Source organism: Solanum stenotomum, chromosome 7, assembly GCF_019186545.1.
Source record: "Solanum stenotomum isolate F172 chromosome 7, ASM1918654v1, whole genome shotgun sequence".
In the NCBI taxonomy this organism is placed as follows: domain Eukaryota; kingdom Viridiplantae; phylum Streptophyta; class Magnoliopsida; order Solanales; family Solanaceae; genus Solanum; species Solanum stenotomum.
This window is the reverse complement of record NC_064288.1, coordinates 49,983,613-50,003,317: the sequence shown is the minus strand read 5'-3', so window position 1 is coordinate 50,003,317 and position 19,705 is coordinate 49,983,613. Positions and strand designations below refer to the sequence as shown.

Here is a 19,705-nt window from a genome sequence, read left to right as displayed (position 1 = left end):
AAATTTTTAATATTTTTTTTTATAAAATAACTGCATGAATCACGATCAACTTTACTAGTCGAAAAAGGATACTCCCTTCGTCCCATTTTATGTGGCACTTTTCGAATTTCGAGATTCAAACAAGTCTATCTTTGACCTAAATTTTTCGTAGATCTTTTAAACACACTAAATTATCAATTATTGTGACTTATAGTACTTTTTACGTAGTTTACAAATATATAAATTTTATTTCAAAAAATTGAAGATTTCATGCGCAAATTCCCGGTCAAACTTAAACTGTTTGACTCTCGAAAAACGAAAAGTGCCACATAAATTGGGACAAAGAAAGTAAGTTAGTAATAGCAATAACTGATTTTGAACACCCTTAAACACAATATTGATTTTCTTTTTTTAATAAAGAATTAATTGAATCGAGGGTTCAAGACTTAGTATATAATCAACTACTATATTTAATTTATATACTCTGCAATTTTTCATTAAAGAGAATTCAACTATCATCATACATTATTACATTATTATATCTATATATAATTGTTTCACAATTTAATCAAAAATTCAAATTCAACTCTTAAATATAAGAAAAATCTTATTAAGGAACGCTTCTCCGTTATACGGGGATCTTATTGCATTTCCAAGATCTCAATGAGTGGACAAAAAAAAGTTTTGCTTGATCAAAGAAATGAATAAAATAACATATCTTGCTTGATCTGTTCTTGCTCTGACTTTCATAACCCAAAGAAAATATTTAAAGTTATTATTGTATTCTGTTTGTTAATCAGACAAATCTAGTTATTTATTTTCTTTGGATCCTGATGTTGATAGCTTATTTCTTTGGATGATTGTTACGTATTGTTTTGTAATGTATTGTATAATTTTATATTGTACAGTATTATTTTAATGAATATAATATTTGGATATATAGACTGTATCGTTCTCGTTGCATAATGACACACATCTATAATTTGAATGATAGATCTACAAAAAAAGTAGGGTACGAGCAAGAGCTATTATGAAAAAGTAGGATAAAAGATGAATTATGATTATTAAATAATAAATAAAGACAAAATAAAAAGAAAATATTAATGTAACAACGTGATCACACCAAATCGTTCGTTACATTTACCTAACGATGAATTTAAACGATACGATATAACAAAATTTAAATAACAATCAAAATAAATATTATAAACTAACAGCAATACAATACAATGGGTAACAACCATCCAAACAAAGTGTAACATATCATACTTAGTTCAAAAATATTTTATTTTATTTATTTAATTAATAAAAAATAATTTTTATGGTTTTTTAATCTAAATTACCTTTTATAACAGAAATAAAAATTGATAACTTATTTAATTAAACAAATGACTTTATCTTATTAGTCCAAATAAATTTTGGAGAAACTATCTAATAAAACAAATGTTTCTACCAAATTTACTAATATTTCCTATAGTTTGAAATAATTACATTTTATCTTACTAATTAATAATTTCATACCAAATTTTAAGTTAGATACATCTAGATACATGTTTTTTGCTATCAGATTCAAGGAAATAAGGAGAGAGTCGAGCGAGAATAGAAGGGAGGTGGACGAGATTTGTTTGTGTATCCCAGACACATGCGAATCACACTAGATATATGATTCTAGTGTGATTCACATGTATATGAAATACTATGTCCCATTTGCATGATGTTTCATGATGTTTTTACAAATAAACCACACCATGTCTCTACTATGTCCCCTTTGCATGTACAAGGTTTTGATCTTCTTGAAGGTGACATTGGAACGGTTGGATCCAAAATTTGTTGGACCTATATCCTTGGTAAGCTAAATATTTAAAAATGTCCTAATAAGCCCCACCCCACCCCACCCTTGCCCTCCCCTCCCCTACTCATTCCATCCTCATAATTTTGTTTTAGATATATACAAATGTTTTAAAAATAATATTATTTTACTTTCATATCGAACACAAAATATAGATAAGAAATTACTATCAAAACGGAGTAGCGGGTTAAGTCTATAAAAGTGCATGTAATGCGTTTACAAAGATTTATCATCCACATCCTACTTGAAAATTTTGGTTCTTTTTACGAATTTGATGTCGATAAATCTGCAAATCTATAAATTCATTTCGGCCAATTGAACCTTCTCGAACACTCTTCGCTCCTAACTTATTTACGCTTTTAGTATTGACTAAAATGTCATCCGGCTCCTCATCTAAATTCAACGGGTAGGGGAATGCGTTTAACCTGCCTTTTTACTAGAATTTTTAGCGATTATGATTGAGATAAAGCTCTTTAGATGGTTTTTTAACATGTCAACTCTATGTTGTTTCTCATTTCCAACTCTTTTTTTTGTAAGCAGATGGGGAAAAGAAGATCTCTGAAGAAATATTTGAAGCTGTTGATCATGAAAATAAGGTGCTCATACTCAAAGAATATGAAGGAGATATAACAGATAAATATGATAGTTTTAAAGCAACTCTTATATATGATGTTTAGTATTAGGTCTTGGAAAATGATTTGAAAAATAAGTATTTAATGTTGAGGGTAAAACTTGTGTCTTTTCTTGATATGTCAAAAGAGATAAAATAAAAATAAAAAACTATTTTAGGAATAAGTGACAAGTGAAAGTGAATGGAGGAGATAATTTATAAACAATGAAAAGATATCTTCTCATTTACATCTCAAATCCCCAAAAATATGCACATTTTTAAAAAAATTTAAAAATTAATCATTTAAGAATACTAGGGGATTAGAATTTTCAGTATTTAACGGGGTTTAACTATTTGAGATTTTGAAATAAAAAGCTAATGTAATTCCAAGTTCCAACTAATAGATAATTAGAAATGTAAAAAACACAAATGAAATTAAAATTTAAATCGATCTGACAAGAAATAAAAGGGTGAACTACATAAATTTCACTACTTTAGATTGTAATTACTAGGAATTCAGATAGTTTTCATTATTACTTTTTATATCATTTTCGGCTATCAGAAACATGTATCACAAGCTGTTAGATACACATAAGGACGAGATATGTGACTTAATTGATTTGAATTAAATGTTGTATCTTAATTCCTTAATTAAACAATAAATTTATGTGGGGCGGGCTGGGCGGGACGAGATATATGTGAGGCGGGGCGAGTTGAAAACAATAAATTTCTTTACGAATTTGCTCTGTATTGTTCATCATTTCCCTGGCGTTTTACTCTCTATTGTTCATCATATCTTCAGCATTGCAAATTGCAAAATTTTTACGAACTCAATAAACGGACTAAATCACTTGGCATTTGGGTTTTATTTTAAAAACAATGCACAAAAAAGGAAGATTTTTAGTTTTTTAGTATATTCAATGCATGAATCTAAGGCAAGCTAAGACTGATCTCTTATTAATTCATACTAAACACAGGTGTTCGTGCTAGCACGGGCCCAATATTTATTATTATTTTATTTTAATATATGTGATATAGATAGAATCTAGAAAGTTAATTAAATTTTAATATGATTTTTAGATATTTTAAGTCGTTAATTATTTTTTGTTTGCGCAAAATTAATTTGAAGAGGTCCATTAAGATGTCCATAATTAAGGTATTTTTCGTCATCGATTGTTGATTTTTACTCAAAGTAGTTACAAGATATAAACAAATATTACTGACATTCAAAAAAATAAAGCTATATCTAAAGAATATGAAATTAAAACTAAAAGTCATAGCTAAAACGGATCCCATAATTTCGAAAAAATTATACGCTAATTAAATTACATTCATTTTTAGAACGAACTAAATAAAATAAAATAGGACAAACAAACTAAAATTAATAAAGGGAGTATAATTTATACATATTTATTTAGAATTGAACATTGTTAAGAAGTAGTTTGAGAAAATGGCCAAATGACCTCCTAGCCTATTACCGGATTTCCAACTACACACCTATCTTTTACGGGAGTCCTATTACCCCCTTGAAATACTTTAAAATGGAATAAATAACCCCTTAAGTGCTGAGTTGGCATAAAGAGTGTATTTCACTCTTTGAGAGAGTAAGTTGCTTATTTTTTTAATTTCCATTTTTTTTCTTTTTTCTTTCTCTTTCTTTCTTCTTATTTATCTATACAACTATACATTTTTCACCATTATCATTGTTGAAGCTTTTTTAATGAATGTTTGGTATAAAAATTATCAACAACTAATGCATTTTATGAATAAATAATTTTTCAATAGACTTATTTAGATCATATCTAACAAATTAAGTATAGATTTTTTTAAAAAATACCCATGATTTTTTTTAAAAGTCATGGACTCAAGAGTAACAAAATCAAAGTGAAGTAATTGTATATTTTGAAAAATATTTTCAAACTTATTAAAAGGAACTAAAACCCATGACGAATCAAAATCAAAAACTCAAATTATAAATTAATCATGAAAATTTTAGAGGGAGAAAGAATAAAGAATGAGAAAGAGAGAGAGGTTTCTCAAGTTGCTGTCACAAATTGGTCGTCTTATCCGTGATGATTTTGAGCTGTCGACGGAATCTTGGGCAGAATTTGATCTTGAATGTTCATGACCCATTTAATGTGTATCTGAAATTGTCTAAGGAAGAAAATCGAATGAAATGTAAAAAAATCTAGAAAAATTGTTGAATTGGTTGAATGAAAGATTTGATTAGGACCGCTATCTTCTAGGCTCTATAGATTCAGAGTAGATAAAAAAGTGACTTGAATTTTCATTTTTACAAATTGTTAGAGATATAGAAATTTATTGAGGTAAAAAATGGTGTTTATTATAGTTAGAGTTGAAGAAATGGTTAGGGAAGAAAGGAAGAGGAAGGAGGGGAACTTCTTTTAAAAAAGAAATTATTAAATGGTGAAATACACGTGTCAAGTCCGTGTATTTCACCATAAGACACATGCCTTGTAATGACATTTTAGGGGGAAAATAATTCCACTTTAAAATAGCTCAGGGGGTAATAGGACCCCTGTGAAGTATAAGTGTGTAGTTGAAAATCCGGTAATAGATTGGGGGGTCATTTTCCCATTTTCTCGAAGTAGTTCCTTAACATAAAAGTATAATGGAAACAATTACTACTTTTTTGTCCTAAATTTCTAAAATAACACTTATTTTAAAACGGTCTATTTTATTCACCAAAATAATACTTATTTTAGAAACAAAGATGATATAGTACTCCCTCTAGTCCATATTGGAATCTTTTTCATAGTCCAAACTAGTGAATTGTTCAAAGTTCAAAGCATTGTTAAGATTTTTTTTTATATTTATCTTTCATTGAATGATGTTACTAACTATTTTATATTTTCTAGGAGAATAGTTTAGAAATAATAAAAAAGATAGTAACAGAAATTAGAAAAAAAGCCTTTTATTTGTACCCTAGAATATTTTTTTAAAAAAAATATTATACCTCAACAATTCACTTAATATAAACTGAAGAGAAAATATATATATTGTTCGATGACAAAGAGAGAACTTATAAATTTTTAATATTTTTTTATAAAATAACTGCGTGCATGAATCACGATCAAATTTACTAGTCAAAAAATGATAAGCTAGTAATAGCAATAGCTAATATTTAACTCCCTTAAACACAATACTACTTTTCTTTTTAAAAAATGAATTAAAACGAGGGTGTTCAAGACTTAATATATTATCAACTACTATATTTAACCTATATACTTTCTGCAATTTTTTCATGAAGGAGAATTCAACTAATCATCATTACTTTATTATACCTATATACTATAATTCTTTGACAATTTAATCAAAAATTTCAAATTTAAATCTTAAATATAAAAATAAATTTTATTAAGAAACGCTTCTCCATTATACAGGAACCTTATATTGCTATTCCAATTCTCTCCTCGTTATCCATGATTAAAGTGGAAACATCAATGAGTAGACAAAAAAAATTATTGCTTGATCAAAGAAATGAATAAAGTAACATATCTTGTTTGATCTGTTTTTGCTAACTTTCATAACCCAAATAAAATAGTTAAATTTATTATTGTATCTGTTTGTTAATCAGACAAATCTATTTCTTTGTTTTCTTTGGATCCTGATGTTGATAGCTTAGAAGATGTCATACTGAATATACCATAAATAGTTCAAAAATATTTTATTTTATTTATTTATTAAATTAAAAAGAAATTACGAATTTTTTAATCTAAAAATACCTTTTTATAACAGATATAACAATTCACAACTTATTTAATTAGATAAATGACTTTTATCTTATTAGCCTAAATAAATTTTGGAGAAACTATCTAATAAAACAAATATTTCTATCATATTTTTTAACTAGTGAATTGATGCGCTATAACAATCTGAACCGTCATTATTTAGGAAAGAAATAATACTAGGGAAAATTGGGCCCATCATCCCGCCAGAACGGGCCAGATGCCGCTAGGGTGGCGGCGCTCCAGCGGGATAGTGCACGCCAGAGTGGGATGGACGGGACCAGAACTCAAATGACGCGAAACCTTATCTTCTCATTTTTCCCAAAACACCAAAAAAAGGTGAGGATCACCCCAGAAAACCTCAAAAGGCTGCTCTAAGCTTGGGAAAGAAGGAGAAAGAGATTTCTAGTGTAAGGATGTCGATAGCTTGCGGATTTCCGGTAAAAAGTCCACCGTCTTGTCGTCTGGAAGCCAGGATTGGAGCTACAATCCCTCTGCAACTGCTTAGCGCCCAGGTAGGCTAGGTTTATCAATTGAGTAGTTGTAAATCCGTGATTCACTGCGCAGTATATTGGTAATTGACAGTAGAATTCATGCATAGACGTTCGTGTACCAAAAAAAGGATAGTTGTACATGTACTCCTAGGTGATATATCCCCGAACTATCGTAAATGGTATGCAGATACCCTCTATCATACTTTAGGGACATTGGTGCACCAGCCGTCCAAAAACTAGAGCATATATTCCCTTCACTCTAATAGAAGACTAAATAGGGACATGTGACACAATCTTATCCATCGATCCGATATTTAATAATTGTCGGGTCGGTGGATAAGATTGTGACACGTATATGTCCGTTAGTATAAAGGGTATATATGCTCTAGCTTTTGGACGGCAGGGGCACCAATGTCCCAAAAGAATGATGGAGGGTATCTGCATACCATTTACGATAGTTCAAGAGTATATTTGTCATTTTTTCCCTTTTGTAATTCATGTTTTCTATTACAAATCTAGAAATAACTTCATAATAATTTCTATTATCTCCTGCCGATAAATGCATCCATTAATACATTTTAAAAATATTTTTCGTGAATTATTTTTTATGCTAACTTTTATTAATAGTTTTGCTATTTTATGTATCTTACTTCTTATCGTCCTTAGAAATATGATTAATTACACGAAGTAGTCTTTGTTGGTAGCTATTGCACTACAAATTAATGTAGAGGATAATGAAGCTCAAAACAAATATTTTTGGATAGAAATATTATTTTAATGTGATTTTAAGATGTCATAAACTTGAACATTAAGTAATTGGGGGTTATGAATGTTAATCTTTGGGAGTTATAGATATTACCAATATTAATTAAGAATAGAAGTTAAGAAGATGAAGATGTGTGAGTTTATGAAAAGAATTAAATAAAACAAAATAGATTGATAAAATGAGAAAAAAAGAAGATAAATAGAGTATTTGTGTTATAAAATTTTATAGTGTGGATGTCCACTACACCAAGAAGTTATTTTCACCCATCATCTACATTACTTTCCTCCATTATGAAGATAACCATAACCTCCACCTTTATAGTCATTATTCTTGTAACCTTACACCTCCATAACCTCCTCCATTTTATTCATGATTAATGTCATGTTTATGACCAACCTTTTGTATGCCTCTATGTTACACTATAAATAGAGGTATAAGGGTTCATATTGTAGTTACTTGAAGATTTGGTGAACACTTGAAGAGTTGGAATAATAAGAAAAGCTCTGATCTCTTGTCTCCCTATTTCTATTGCTTTCATCTTCTATATTTCTTGTCTTATTTTGCTTTAGTTTTACAACACGTAATCAACACGAATGTTCTACCATTGCAGGATTGAAGCAAAGTAAATAAAAGAAGGTAAAATAATTGTGTTTATTTTTCTCTCGAAAACATGATAAATTATTGTGGAATCTATTTTATATTCTACTTGTGAACAAGGTGAATGATTAATATAATTGTTATTGCACATTTCTTTTCGCCTATGACTATATATACTTTCTTTTGTATGTGAAACTTACTTTATATTTTATTTATGATTATGCTCACTGTTTTGGTTATTACATACGCTTTTAATTTATTTTATTTTGTGTGTGAAATATTTTGGGTTCACATGGAAATTGAAAAAAGGGTGGTGGTAGTGAGCAGTTTTATTTTAGTGTAATTGAAATTATTATTTTCTTAGTGTCCAATTAATTCTTTGATTTATAACGGTAAATCACTGGCTTAATTATTGATAATAATATATGTAACGCTTTGTTTTGACAAGTTTAAGATATTAATACATACTTTGTTGATAATATTTTTATTGTGTTTCTTTTGTTCTATATTTATTTGTGCATGTTAATCACAAAGTGACAATATTTTTTTAAGGCTCAATGGTGGGTCCTATTATATTTGGCTTATTCAGACATTGATTGAGGTAAGACGGTGAATTCAAGTTTCACCGCATCAAGTGGGTAAGACATCGAGTTAAAGTTTCGGTGCACCATGATAATAAGAAGTTGGGTTCAAGTCCAATTGATTTATGACCAAAGACGTCTTTATATGGGTAAGACATTGATTTTAAGTCCTAATGCACTATAATGATATGATGATGACTAACATAAAGTTGTATACTTTTGACTGAAAGTCATGAAATTTGCCCAATTAATTTTCTCCATTCTCTTATGTGAATGTGGTAGCACTGGTTATAAGAAATGACAAGTGGTTGAATGTATGAATATGAGTGTGGTAATATGTTATTGGTCATCATTGTAGTAATTAAAAGGAAGAACATTATGAGTTCTTAAGATAGTCCTTCAAATGTGAAGGTAATTTTGTCCATCAAAGTAGTATGAAAGGTTATTGGGCACATTGTTTCTTAAGATGATCCTTCAAATGTGAAAGCAATTTTTATCCATCAAAGTAGTATGAAAAGTTATTGGGCACATTGTTGTTGGTGCAACCCGATTTGAAAAGTTTTGTAAATCCTCCATCAAAATAAATGAATACAAAGCGGTAGTACATTTGGTACATTTGACCTCTTAAAATGATGTTGAGGTGAGTCACATAAATTTTATAATGCCGAAGGATGACAATGAGTTTCTGGTAAAAACTTATGGAGCATGTACAAATAGTTAAGTCATAATTCTTGAAGAAAATGTGACTTGTATTCGTATGGATAAGAACATGTTCATGTATGGTTGGATAAATGTCAAATCTCACTTTCACGGAGGTTTGAGAGATTGAAAATAAATATTTTGACATAAATGAACATTTAGTCATATACTTTGAGTACTATACAAATATTGTGGTATGCTAAATTATAGACAGACAAAAGAAAGAAATAATTCCTTCCTATAAAGGATGTGGCCATGACCAAAATATATAGTATTGTGTGGCAACACAAATTTGTCATTGGTTGTCAAGAAATAAGTCTTGCGTGTAATGATTTTAACTGTGACAATAATAAGTTTCTCCTTGAAGCAGATGGTCACCATAAGAATGGTGTTGTGAAATTTGTGATAGTACACAAAATTAATTGAGTGTTCTGAAAGGGCTAATTTGTTACTATCCGGAGGAATGAAATTGTTCATAATATTGGGGTCGTAGTAAGTCTCAAAAGAAACCTTTTAAGTTTCGCAGGAATTCAAAAGAAAAAAATTATTATATTGAGACTATAAACTATGGGAATATTTAATATCTTCAAATTACTACAATCGAAGTGGTTTATAAATATTTATGTTTAAGATTATCTATTTGTTCATCTTGTTTGTTGTATACAAACATGGGCATGATGATGGAATCACATTCAAAAGTAAACTAAAATAAATATCAGTTGGCATAATTGGTTGGTCATTCCGATTCAAAGGTGATGCAAAAGCAATTAAGAATTTATGTGACTATATGTTTGAAGAAATAAAATATTCTTCAAGAATTTTCTTTTGTTGCTTGTTCTCATGATAAAATGATTATTGTACCAGCTAAGGTTGAAATTGTATCCCCTGAAATTATTTGGAACATATAAAAAGGTGAATATAGGCCCGTTCACCTGCCGTGTGGACCGCTTACTATTATGATTTAATAGATGCATCTATGGTATGGTCACATGTGCATTTGTATCAACTTACAAATTGGTTTTTGTATGATTGTTTGCTCAAATTGTTAAATTAAGAGCACAGTTCCAAACTATCAAATTATGTTGATAATATTGGTTGGTTTAGCAAAAATTGTTTGCCTCCAATTATAGCTAGACCACTGATTATGAGAACAAATCTCACAAATAAAATTTGGTATGAGATGAGTTTATTTAACATGTATGCATCAAGCCAACAAGGTTCTCCCATCACAATTGGTTCAGGGTCAGGAACCAAATGACTTTCATCTAAAAATTTGATGTATGATTTTATTGCTCCACCACACACAAAGATGGATCCCCAAGTGAGGTTGGGGGTAAATGTTAGATTTTCTAACATTAGGGGGAGATATGATTAGCATTTGAAAATTATGTTTGGGGTGAATTATCTATATCCTCGTTAAAAAAAATGCGAACTTGAAGTTCAAGAGATAATTCATTTGCAAAATGTTGCAAATAATTTGTCAGACGTATTTGCTGACTGAATATTTTAATTAAGCTGCAAATGCTCCAATAAATAGTCCTTGATTGACAGAGTCTATGGTACGCCAGAAGCGTGATAGATCAATCGATTCCAAACGTAAAACTCCTTGAGGAAGGAGAGGAGCAAATTATCAAAATGGTCACGATAATGAGATAAGTGCTTTGAAAGAGCACTATGACATAACACTTCATAAAACCTTGGCAAAGGTTCAGGTGCCTGAAAATGATGAAAAATGAAGAGATCTCGATAAGTTATGTCGTATTGGAATCGAATCAAAATGACCGTCGACGGTATATTTGATATGAAGTAACACTCAATGCTATAAATGATTACGAGGATCTTAAATTCAAATCTGTCATATAGTGTGGACAGATAAATGATTGGCCAAATAAAATGCACTATTCAAGTATATTTTGTTTCACTTAGAAACGTGATGTTTTTGAACTTGTAGTTCATAGATCAAAATATATGTCAGTGGGGTACAAATGAATCATTGTGCGAAAGTATAACCGTAAGATATAAAGTACGATTTGTGCCTCGAGGTATAAAGGGTTTTCGCAAAAATCCTGACATTATTAAATGGAGACATATTCTCCAGTGGTGGATGCAATGAGACTTGTTTCAGTCTGGCAATAGATGAAATACTTGAATATGTATAATGAATGATTATTATGTCTAACTAGACGATGAATGTTATATGAAAATCTTTGAAGGATTTAAAAGGTCTTAAAGCAATTACATTGAGTACCCATTGGTTTTGAGACTACTTAACATAGAGAAAGAATCTTTTTTATCTCATGAAAATGATTTAAAATGCCATGTATTAGTGCAATTGGTGTACTTATAGATTGCTGGTTATGCAAATGCTAGAAGTTTATTTGATATACATAACGAAAGTTATGTGAAAGGATTGTCATAATATCATTCAAGTTATGACAAGAAACTAACAAAGCAAGTGACTCAACACATACAAGATGTGTGATTTTCTTTGAGAAGAAAAGACGAGCTTCAATAAAATTGAAATGATCAATCTCCAAGTCAGAAATGATTTGATTATGTAGATGCAGTATATTTATTTGATCTGCATAAAATTCTATCGCAAATGGACTATTTATTTACATATGGAGGCACAACAATATCTTGGTATTCAAAGAATCAAACATAATTAGTAACCACTTCTTCAAATCATGCAGAAATAATATTGATCTATAAAGTAAGTTGAGAGTGTGTTTGGTTGGAATCATGATCTATCATATTCAGAAAATATGTAATTTTTCTTTCGAAAAGGATATTCAAGCCACCATATACGAAAATGATATATAGCTCAATTGAAGGGAGGATACAATTAAATGAGATCGGACAAAGTATATTTCACCAAAAGTCTTTTTTCACACATTATCTTCAACAAAATGGTGAGATAGACGTTCAAAGACCCATTCAAGTGATAATCTTGTAAAATTATTCACTAAGAATTGACAACATCAATATTTGAAAAATTGTGATATAAGATTGAAATGCATCGTCTCCGAGATATCAAGTAAAGTTTTTATCAGGGGGAGAGAAATACGCGTTGTACTCTTTTCCTTAACCATGGTTTTATCCCAATTGGGTTTTCCTGGTAAGGTTTTTAACGAGGCAACATTCAAAGCATATTAAAAGATATGTGTACTCTTTTTCCTTCACTAGGATTTTTTCCCACAAGGTTTTTTCCTAGTAAGGTTTTAACGAGACATATTATCTATGGACATCCAAGGGGGAGTGTTATAAAATATTATAATGTGGATGTCCACTACACCAATAAGTTATTCTCACCCGTCATCTCCATTACGAAGATAACCATAACCTCCACCTTTATAGTCATTATTCTTGTAACCTTACACCTCCATAACCTCCTCCATTATATTCATGATTAATGTCATGTTTATGAACAACTTTTTGTATGCCTCTATGTTGCACTATAAAAAGAGGTATAAGGGTTCATATTATAGTTACTTGAAGATTTGGTGAACACTTGAAGAGTTGGAATAATAAGAAAAGCTCTCATCTCTTGTCTCCCTATATCTATTGCTTTACATCTTCTATATTTCTTGTCTTATTTTGCTTTAGTTTTACAACAATTTGGACAAAGAGAGACATTAAATAATTGTTTCTACAATTTCTGTTTTAGTTATCTTCTCTTTGCATGTGCGGTTAGTTAATTTAAAAAATAATCACAAAATGATGTTTTTTTTATAAATAAAAGTATATCTAAATAAAAGCATCCCCCCCACCCCCAATTTTGGTAGTTTAATTTTATTATATGACATATTTTCTGTTTAGCTTGTTTTAGAAATTTCAAATTAAAAGTCTCTAAATATGCTTCAACTGGTAAACATTATTTTTAATGATTAACGTTTTTGAACAATATATATTTTGCATTACTTTATTTAAAGTAGTCCAAAGTCTCTAAATATACCTACTTGACTTTTTATTCATCAGTGTGATTGGTATTCCAAATATACTTATGTAACGATTCATTTTCCTTTATAATTATTCTAAATATCTACTTAATTTTTCTCTTACACTTTAATAGTTATCTGTTATATGAAAATATAATTGCCGTTAATAATTTTAAACGTTCCTATTATTTGTGAACGATGTTTTTTGTATTACTTTATTTTTAGAAACCAAGGGTCTAATTATAAGCTTTTATTAGTAATCAAAAGAAGAATTACTTTTTGATCTTCATAACATAAATCATTTTATCATTCTTTTATAATTACTCATTTATTAACTTATCTTATATATTTTAAACACAAGATATAACAAAAATAGCTTTTTGCTTTTTTGCAACGAAGGTAAACGATTATTCTATATCACAGAAAAACTATTTTGCAGAACAAAAATTGTGTATCACCATTTCCTTTCCAAAGAAGCAAATGTAGAGAAATATCTTTGAATTTTAATATTCAACTGAAGTAATTTTTTAAGTATTCAAAATATATGTAGCTCATCTACTACAAATAGTTTTTCATATTTCTAAGAGCACGTTTAGATGTGCGTATAGTTTTTAGCTCATAACACTACTAAAAAACTGCTAAAAAACAACGGAAGAAAAAGCGACGGACAACGTCGCTCCAAAAAAGCGACGGACTAAGAGATGCCATCCGTTGCTTTTTAATTAAAATAATTAATTTTAAAATTATTTTACAAAAAGCGACGGACTGCATCTCTTAGTCCGTCGCTTTTTTTACGGATTTTTGCGCTAAATATATATAAAATTAATAATAATTTATTTAATATATATGGAGATGTCGTCCGTCGCTTTTTATTAAAAATAATTATTTATAAATTAATCAATAACCACGCTCTCTGTCGTTTTAATTTATTTTATTTTATTAATTAGTTTTTTAAAAAAGCGACGGACGGCATCTCTTAGTCCGTCACTTTTTGGTCAAAATATGTAGTCAAACATTTTTAAAAAGCGACGGACAGCTTCTCTTAGTCCGTCGCTTTTTAATTAAAATATATTTTTTTAATTCTTTTAAAAGCGACGGATGGCATCGCTTAGTCCGTCGCATTTTTTCACGGATTTTTGCTAATTAATTATTTTATATAGATAGTGACGCAGTTCGTCGCTTTTTATTAAAAATAATTATTTATTAATTTAAAAAAAGTCACGCCGTCCGTCGCTTTTTATTAATTTTAATTTTTTAATTATTTTTTAAATTAGCGACGAACAACATCTTTATGTCTGTCGCTTCTTGGTCAAATATTTTAAGAAAGCGACGGACAATGTCTCTTAGTCTGTCGGTTTTTGGTCAAACTGTTGGTCAAACATTTTTTTTAAAAAGCGACGGACATAGAGACGTTGTCCGTCGCTTTTTTAAAAATATCTGCACTAGCAGACGCGATTTTCCCCATTTCTCCATATAAAAAACAAAATTGAGAAATATTTTGATTTAATTTTATTTAAATCGTCTTCCGGAGAATGGTTTTGTGTAAAATAAAAAACAAAAAAAATTATAATACCGACTTCCAGATGTCGGTAAAATTAAATAGTATGTAATAAATTAATATTTTCAATTAACTTTAAATAAATCGTCCTCTGAATGACGGTTTTATATAAGTTAAAAAATAATTTAATATAAAATACCGACCTCCCGATGTCAATATTATTTAATTAACATGATTACTTTTTATTTATCTTAAAATTTAATGTGATACCGACCTCATGAGGTCGGTATTTTTTATTATATCTAATTACTTTTAATAAAAGCGACATTCGGAGGTCGGTATGTTTAAAATATTTCTATTAATCATAATTTTTCTATTGTGCATAATATTAAAATTTCATTTTACACCCACGATTAATTGTTCAAAAAGTGTAACAACTTTTTATACTTTTACAAATAAAATGTTAGAATTCGTGAAATAAATAAAAAAATATCTATAATCCATATTTAGAGTATGAAACTACGTTGATATGAATTAGGAGATAGTTATACTTATATTTATAGAGTAATGTACAAATCCTATCAGTCCGTCGTCTAATCATAAACTTAATATCTCATGTCATGATGTAGTAGATGTGAAGAGCTAACATATAATCCATTCCAGTATGAAATGCGCGATAGTATTATTATATACGTTCGATCTAGAATGATGTCAAGTGTAGTGATCACCTCCTAATTATGATGACATGTAAAGGATACTTCATCGGAGTATGAAATACGTTGATTAATTATATATATATTCCTCGAGTAGTTTAACAAATCAAGTCTTATATACTAGTGGTTCAAATATGAAATACATTATCAATTAAAGAAATACCTATGATCAATTCAAGGAGATTTATAAATTAAATTTGATATTGATAAACTTTTGTTGATCAATAAAATTAAATTTATATAATTAGAAGGTATATAATTTAAATTTATAAAATTAACTTGATCGATAAATTAAATTTATTAAATTAAACTTTTGTTGATGTGTAGTTAAATTTTATATATATATACACACACACAACCCCTCTAACTTGTCCACATTTTTCATTTTGGCACTTTATCTTAGCCTTGTTCCATTTTAACCCTTGAACTCCATTTTTTATGTTCCATTTTAACACAAAATACTATTTTTATGATTTATTTATTTTTATATATCATCTTCAATTGCAACTTCTTATTTTAAATCGACACGTGTCATTTAATTTTAGTTAAACAATTAAAAATTAACAAAAAATAATTCTTTTTAAAGAGGTCGGTATATTTAAATAATTATTTTATTTAGATAATATCGACTTCACGATGTCGGTATGTTGACACCCAATTTTGACAGACCTATAACCCTTTCGGAAGTGCTATTTGGTTAAATACGTGTTTTTTTAAAAATATTCCGAGTTTAAATTTTTAATCGATTTTGTCTAAAAATTATATATTTTAGTTTGCATGCTTTATAAAATTATCGTAAATATTTTTAAAATTATAAGTAAAACTCGGAATAATTATTTTATTCAAATGTTTTAAAATTTGAGTGATTTTTATTATATAAAATGTTATAATATTTGTAGTATTTTAATTGGATAGCATTTCTTTAATTTTTCTCGAAATCATTTAATTTTTAGCCCATTCTAATCTAATTCCTTTGAATTTTAGCTCTTTCCTTATTCAATTCATTGCAATTCTAGCCACCTCAATCCAATTTCGTTTTTCAATTATAGCCTCTTATATCAATTTTAGTTGCAATTTTAGCCATTCATTCATTGCAACTATAACCCTTTTTGTCCAAATCTTGAAACATTAGTTTAAATCTTAACCGTCCACCCTTTAAGTGAATCCTAGATCAAATCCTAGTCGCTCATCTTAACTAATCCAATGGCTCAAATTAAATCTACCTAACCTTCCTATTTTTTATCTAAAAAAAGACCAAACCCTCTAATTTTGAAAATTCATTCTTTTCTTCTCTCTCCTCCCGTCGCCCAGCCTCCTCCCGCCGCCCTCCTCTTCTCATCTCTTCTCTCCTTGCTCCCTCCCGTCTCTTCTCACCGGTGAGAACGGCGAGACAAATCACCGTCTCTCTCTCGTCTCTCCAATCAACAAGGTTCGCTGCTCTGTCTCTCCCTCAACTGCTCCGGCCAGCGAGCTCCAAGCAATCAACATTAGCAACCGGCGAGGAGATCAACAACATCTCCAGCCAACTGACCTCGACCTCGATCCACTGCCCTTCTCCTTTAATTGAAGGTTAGGGTTTCATAATATTATTTTTAATTTTTTCAATTTGAGTATTGAATTTGTTAATTAGTGTATTGAATTAATTTTTTTTATTGATTGTTAGTTTGATTGATTGTTAGTTAGTAAGTGAATGATTTAGCGGTTTTTGATGGTTAGTTTGAATTAGGATTATTTGATTGTTAGTTTGTGTTTGTTGATTGTGAAATGAAAATTTTAATGTTGGGGTTTGTTTGAATTAGGGTATCTTAGGATTTGTTTGAAATTCGGTATTTCTTGAGTTAATTAGTTCAATTTTGGAATTGTAAGATTAGATTGAATTAGGGTATTTAAGGAGTTGTTTGAATTTAGGATTTTAGCAATAGTTAGATTTTGGGATTTTACGACTAGTTTGAATTTGCGATTTCAAGACTAGTTTGAATTTTGAATTTAGGACTAGTTTGAATTATTATTGAAGTTGAACTTAGAATTTGAACATGAACTTGAACTGAGAATTTGAAGTTAAACTTAGAACTTAAACTTGAAATTAGAACTTGAACTTAGAACTTGAACTTGAACTTAGAATTTGAACTTGAAATTAGAACTTGAACTTGAACTAGAACTTGAAGTTAGAACTTGAACTTAAACTTAGAACTTGAACTTGAAATTAGAATTTGAACTTGAACTTAGAATTTGAACTTGAACTTGAAATTAGAACTTGAACTTGAACTTAGAATTTGAAGTTAAACTTAGAACTTGAACTTAGAATTAGAACTTGAACTTGAACTTAGAATTAGAACTTGAACTTAGAAATTGAACTTGAACTTAGAACTTGAAATTTGAGTATTGAATTTGTTAATTAGTGTATTGAATTAGTTTTTTTTATTGATTGTTAGTTTGATTGATTGTTAGTTATTAAGTGAATGATTTAGGGGTTTTTGATGGTTAGTTTGAATTAGGGATTATTTGATTGTTAGTTTGTGTTTATTGATTGTGAAATGAAAATTTTAATGTTGGGGTTTGTTTGAATTAGAGTATCTTAGGATTTGTTTGAAATTCGGTATTTCTTGAGTTAATTAGTTTGATTTTGGAATTGTAAGATTAGATTAAATTAGGGTATTTAAGGAGTTGTTTGAATTTAGGATTTTAGCACTAGTTAGATTTTGGGATTTTAGGACTAGTTTGAATTTGTGATTTTAAGACTAGTTTGAATTTTGAATTTAGGACTAGTTTGAATTATTATTGAAGTTGAACTTAGAATTTGAACATGAACTTGAACTTGAACTTAGAATTTGAAGTTAAACTTATAACTTGAACTTGAACTTGAACTTAGAACTTGAACTTGAACTTGAACTTGAACTTGAACTTGAACTTAGAATTTGAATTTGAACTTGAACTAGAACTTGAACTTAGAACTTGAACTTAAACTTAGAACTTGAACTTGAAATTAGAACTTGAATTTAGAATTGAACTTTAACTTAGAACTTGAATTTTAACTTAGAACTTGAACTTGAACTTAGAACTTGAACTTGAACTTAGAACTTGAACTTATAATTAGAACTTGAACTTAGAATTAGAACTTGAACTTGAAATTAGAAATTGAACTTGAGCTTAGAACTTGAAATTAGAACTTGAACTTGAAATTAGAATTTGAACTTGAACTTAGAACTTGAACTTAGAATTTGAACTTGAACTTAGAATTTGAACTTGAACTTAGAACTTGAACTTGAAATTAGAACTTGAACTTGAACTTGAAATTAGAGCTTGAACTTGAAATTAGAATTTGAACTTGAACTTAGAATTAGAATTTGAACTTGAACTAGAACTTGAACTTAGAATTTGAACTTGAACTTAGAACTAGAACTTGAACTTGAACTTGAACTTAGAACTTGAACTTGAACTTGAACTAAAAATTTGAACTTAAACTTAGAACTTGAACTTGAAATTAGAACTTGAACGTAGAATTTGAACTTGAACTTTGAACTTAGAACTTGAAATTAGAACTTGAACTTAGAACTTGAAATTGAACTTGAAATTAGAACTTGAATGAAGAATTTGAACTTGAACTTTGAACTTTGAACTTAGAACTTGAAATTAGAACTTGAACTGAGAACTTGAACTTGAAATTAGAATTTGAACTTCAACTTAGAACTTGAACTTCAACTTAGAATTAGAACTTGAACTTGTAAGTTAACTAATTTTAGAACTTTTCGTGCTAGGCAACTGAGGAAGCTCAACATCTAAAAAAGTTGATACACGACTATATTGCTTCTTTCATCAAAGTAGGAGATAAGGTTGGTGCTTCTAAATTTCTAAAGTTCAAGTACAATTGTTTTCGATAATGTGTTTGTGTCCATCTAGTATTGATATTTAGCTTTAATTTTATGATAATATTTTTGTGTCCATCGATTGTTTGTTAAGCATAAGTACCAACACTAATTGATCCTATTGATGACAAAATTGATTTTCTTGCAAGATCGATTTGTGTCCATCTAGTGTTGACACTTAGCTTTAAATTTAGAAATAATATATTTGTTAAGCATGAGTACCAACACTAGTTGATCCTATTGATGACAAATTGATTTTCTTGCAAGATCAATTTGTGTCCATCTAGTGTTGACACTTAGCTTTAAATTTAGAAATAATATATTTGTTAAGCATAAGTACCAACACTAGTTGATCCTATTGATGACAAA

At 29.0% G+C, this 19,705-nt stretch overlaps 1 protein-coding gene and 1 long non-coding RNA gene across 3 annotated transcripts in view; both read left to right on the top strand.

The window, feature by feature from the left end:
- LOC125870359 (MLP-like protein 28) overlaps positions 1-19,705 on the top strand; it is a 214,051-nt gene that overhangs the window by 125,296 nt on the left and 69,050 nt on the right. The window lies entirely within an intron of this gene.
- The window catches only part of LOC125870365 (uncharacterized), an 8,625-nt gene continuing 5,837 nt past the window's right edge, over positions 16,918-19,705 (top strand). Inside the window, exons 1-2 of the long non-coding RNA XR_007446889.1 lie at positions 16,918-17,042; positions 19,229-19,303. This is a non-coding gene — a long non-coding RNA (uncharacterized LOC125870365). The remainder of the gene's footprint in view (positions 17,043-19,228; positions 19,304-19,705) is intronic.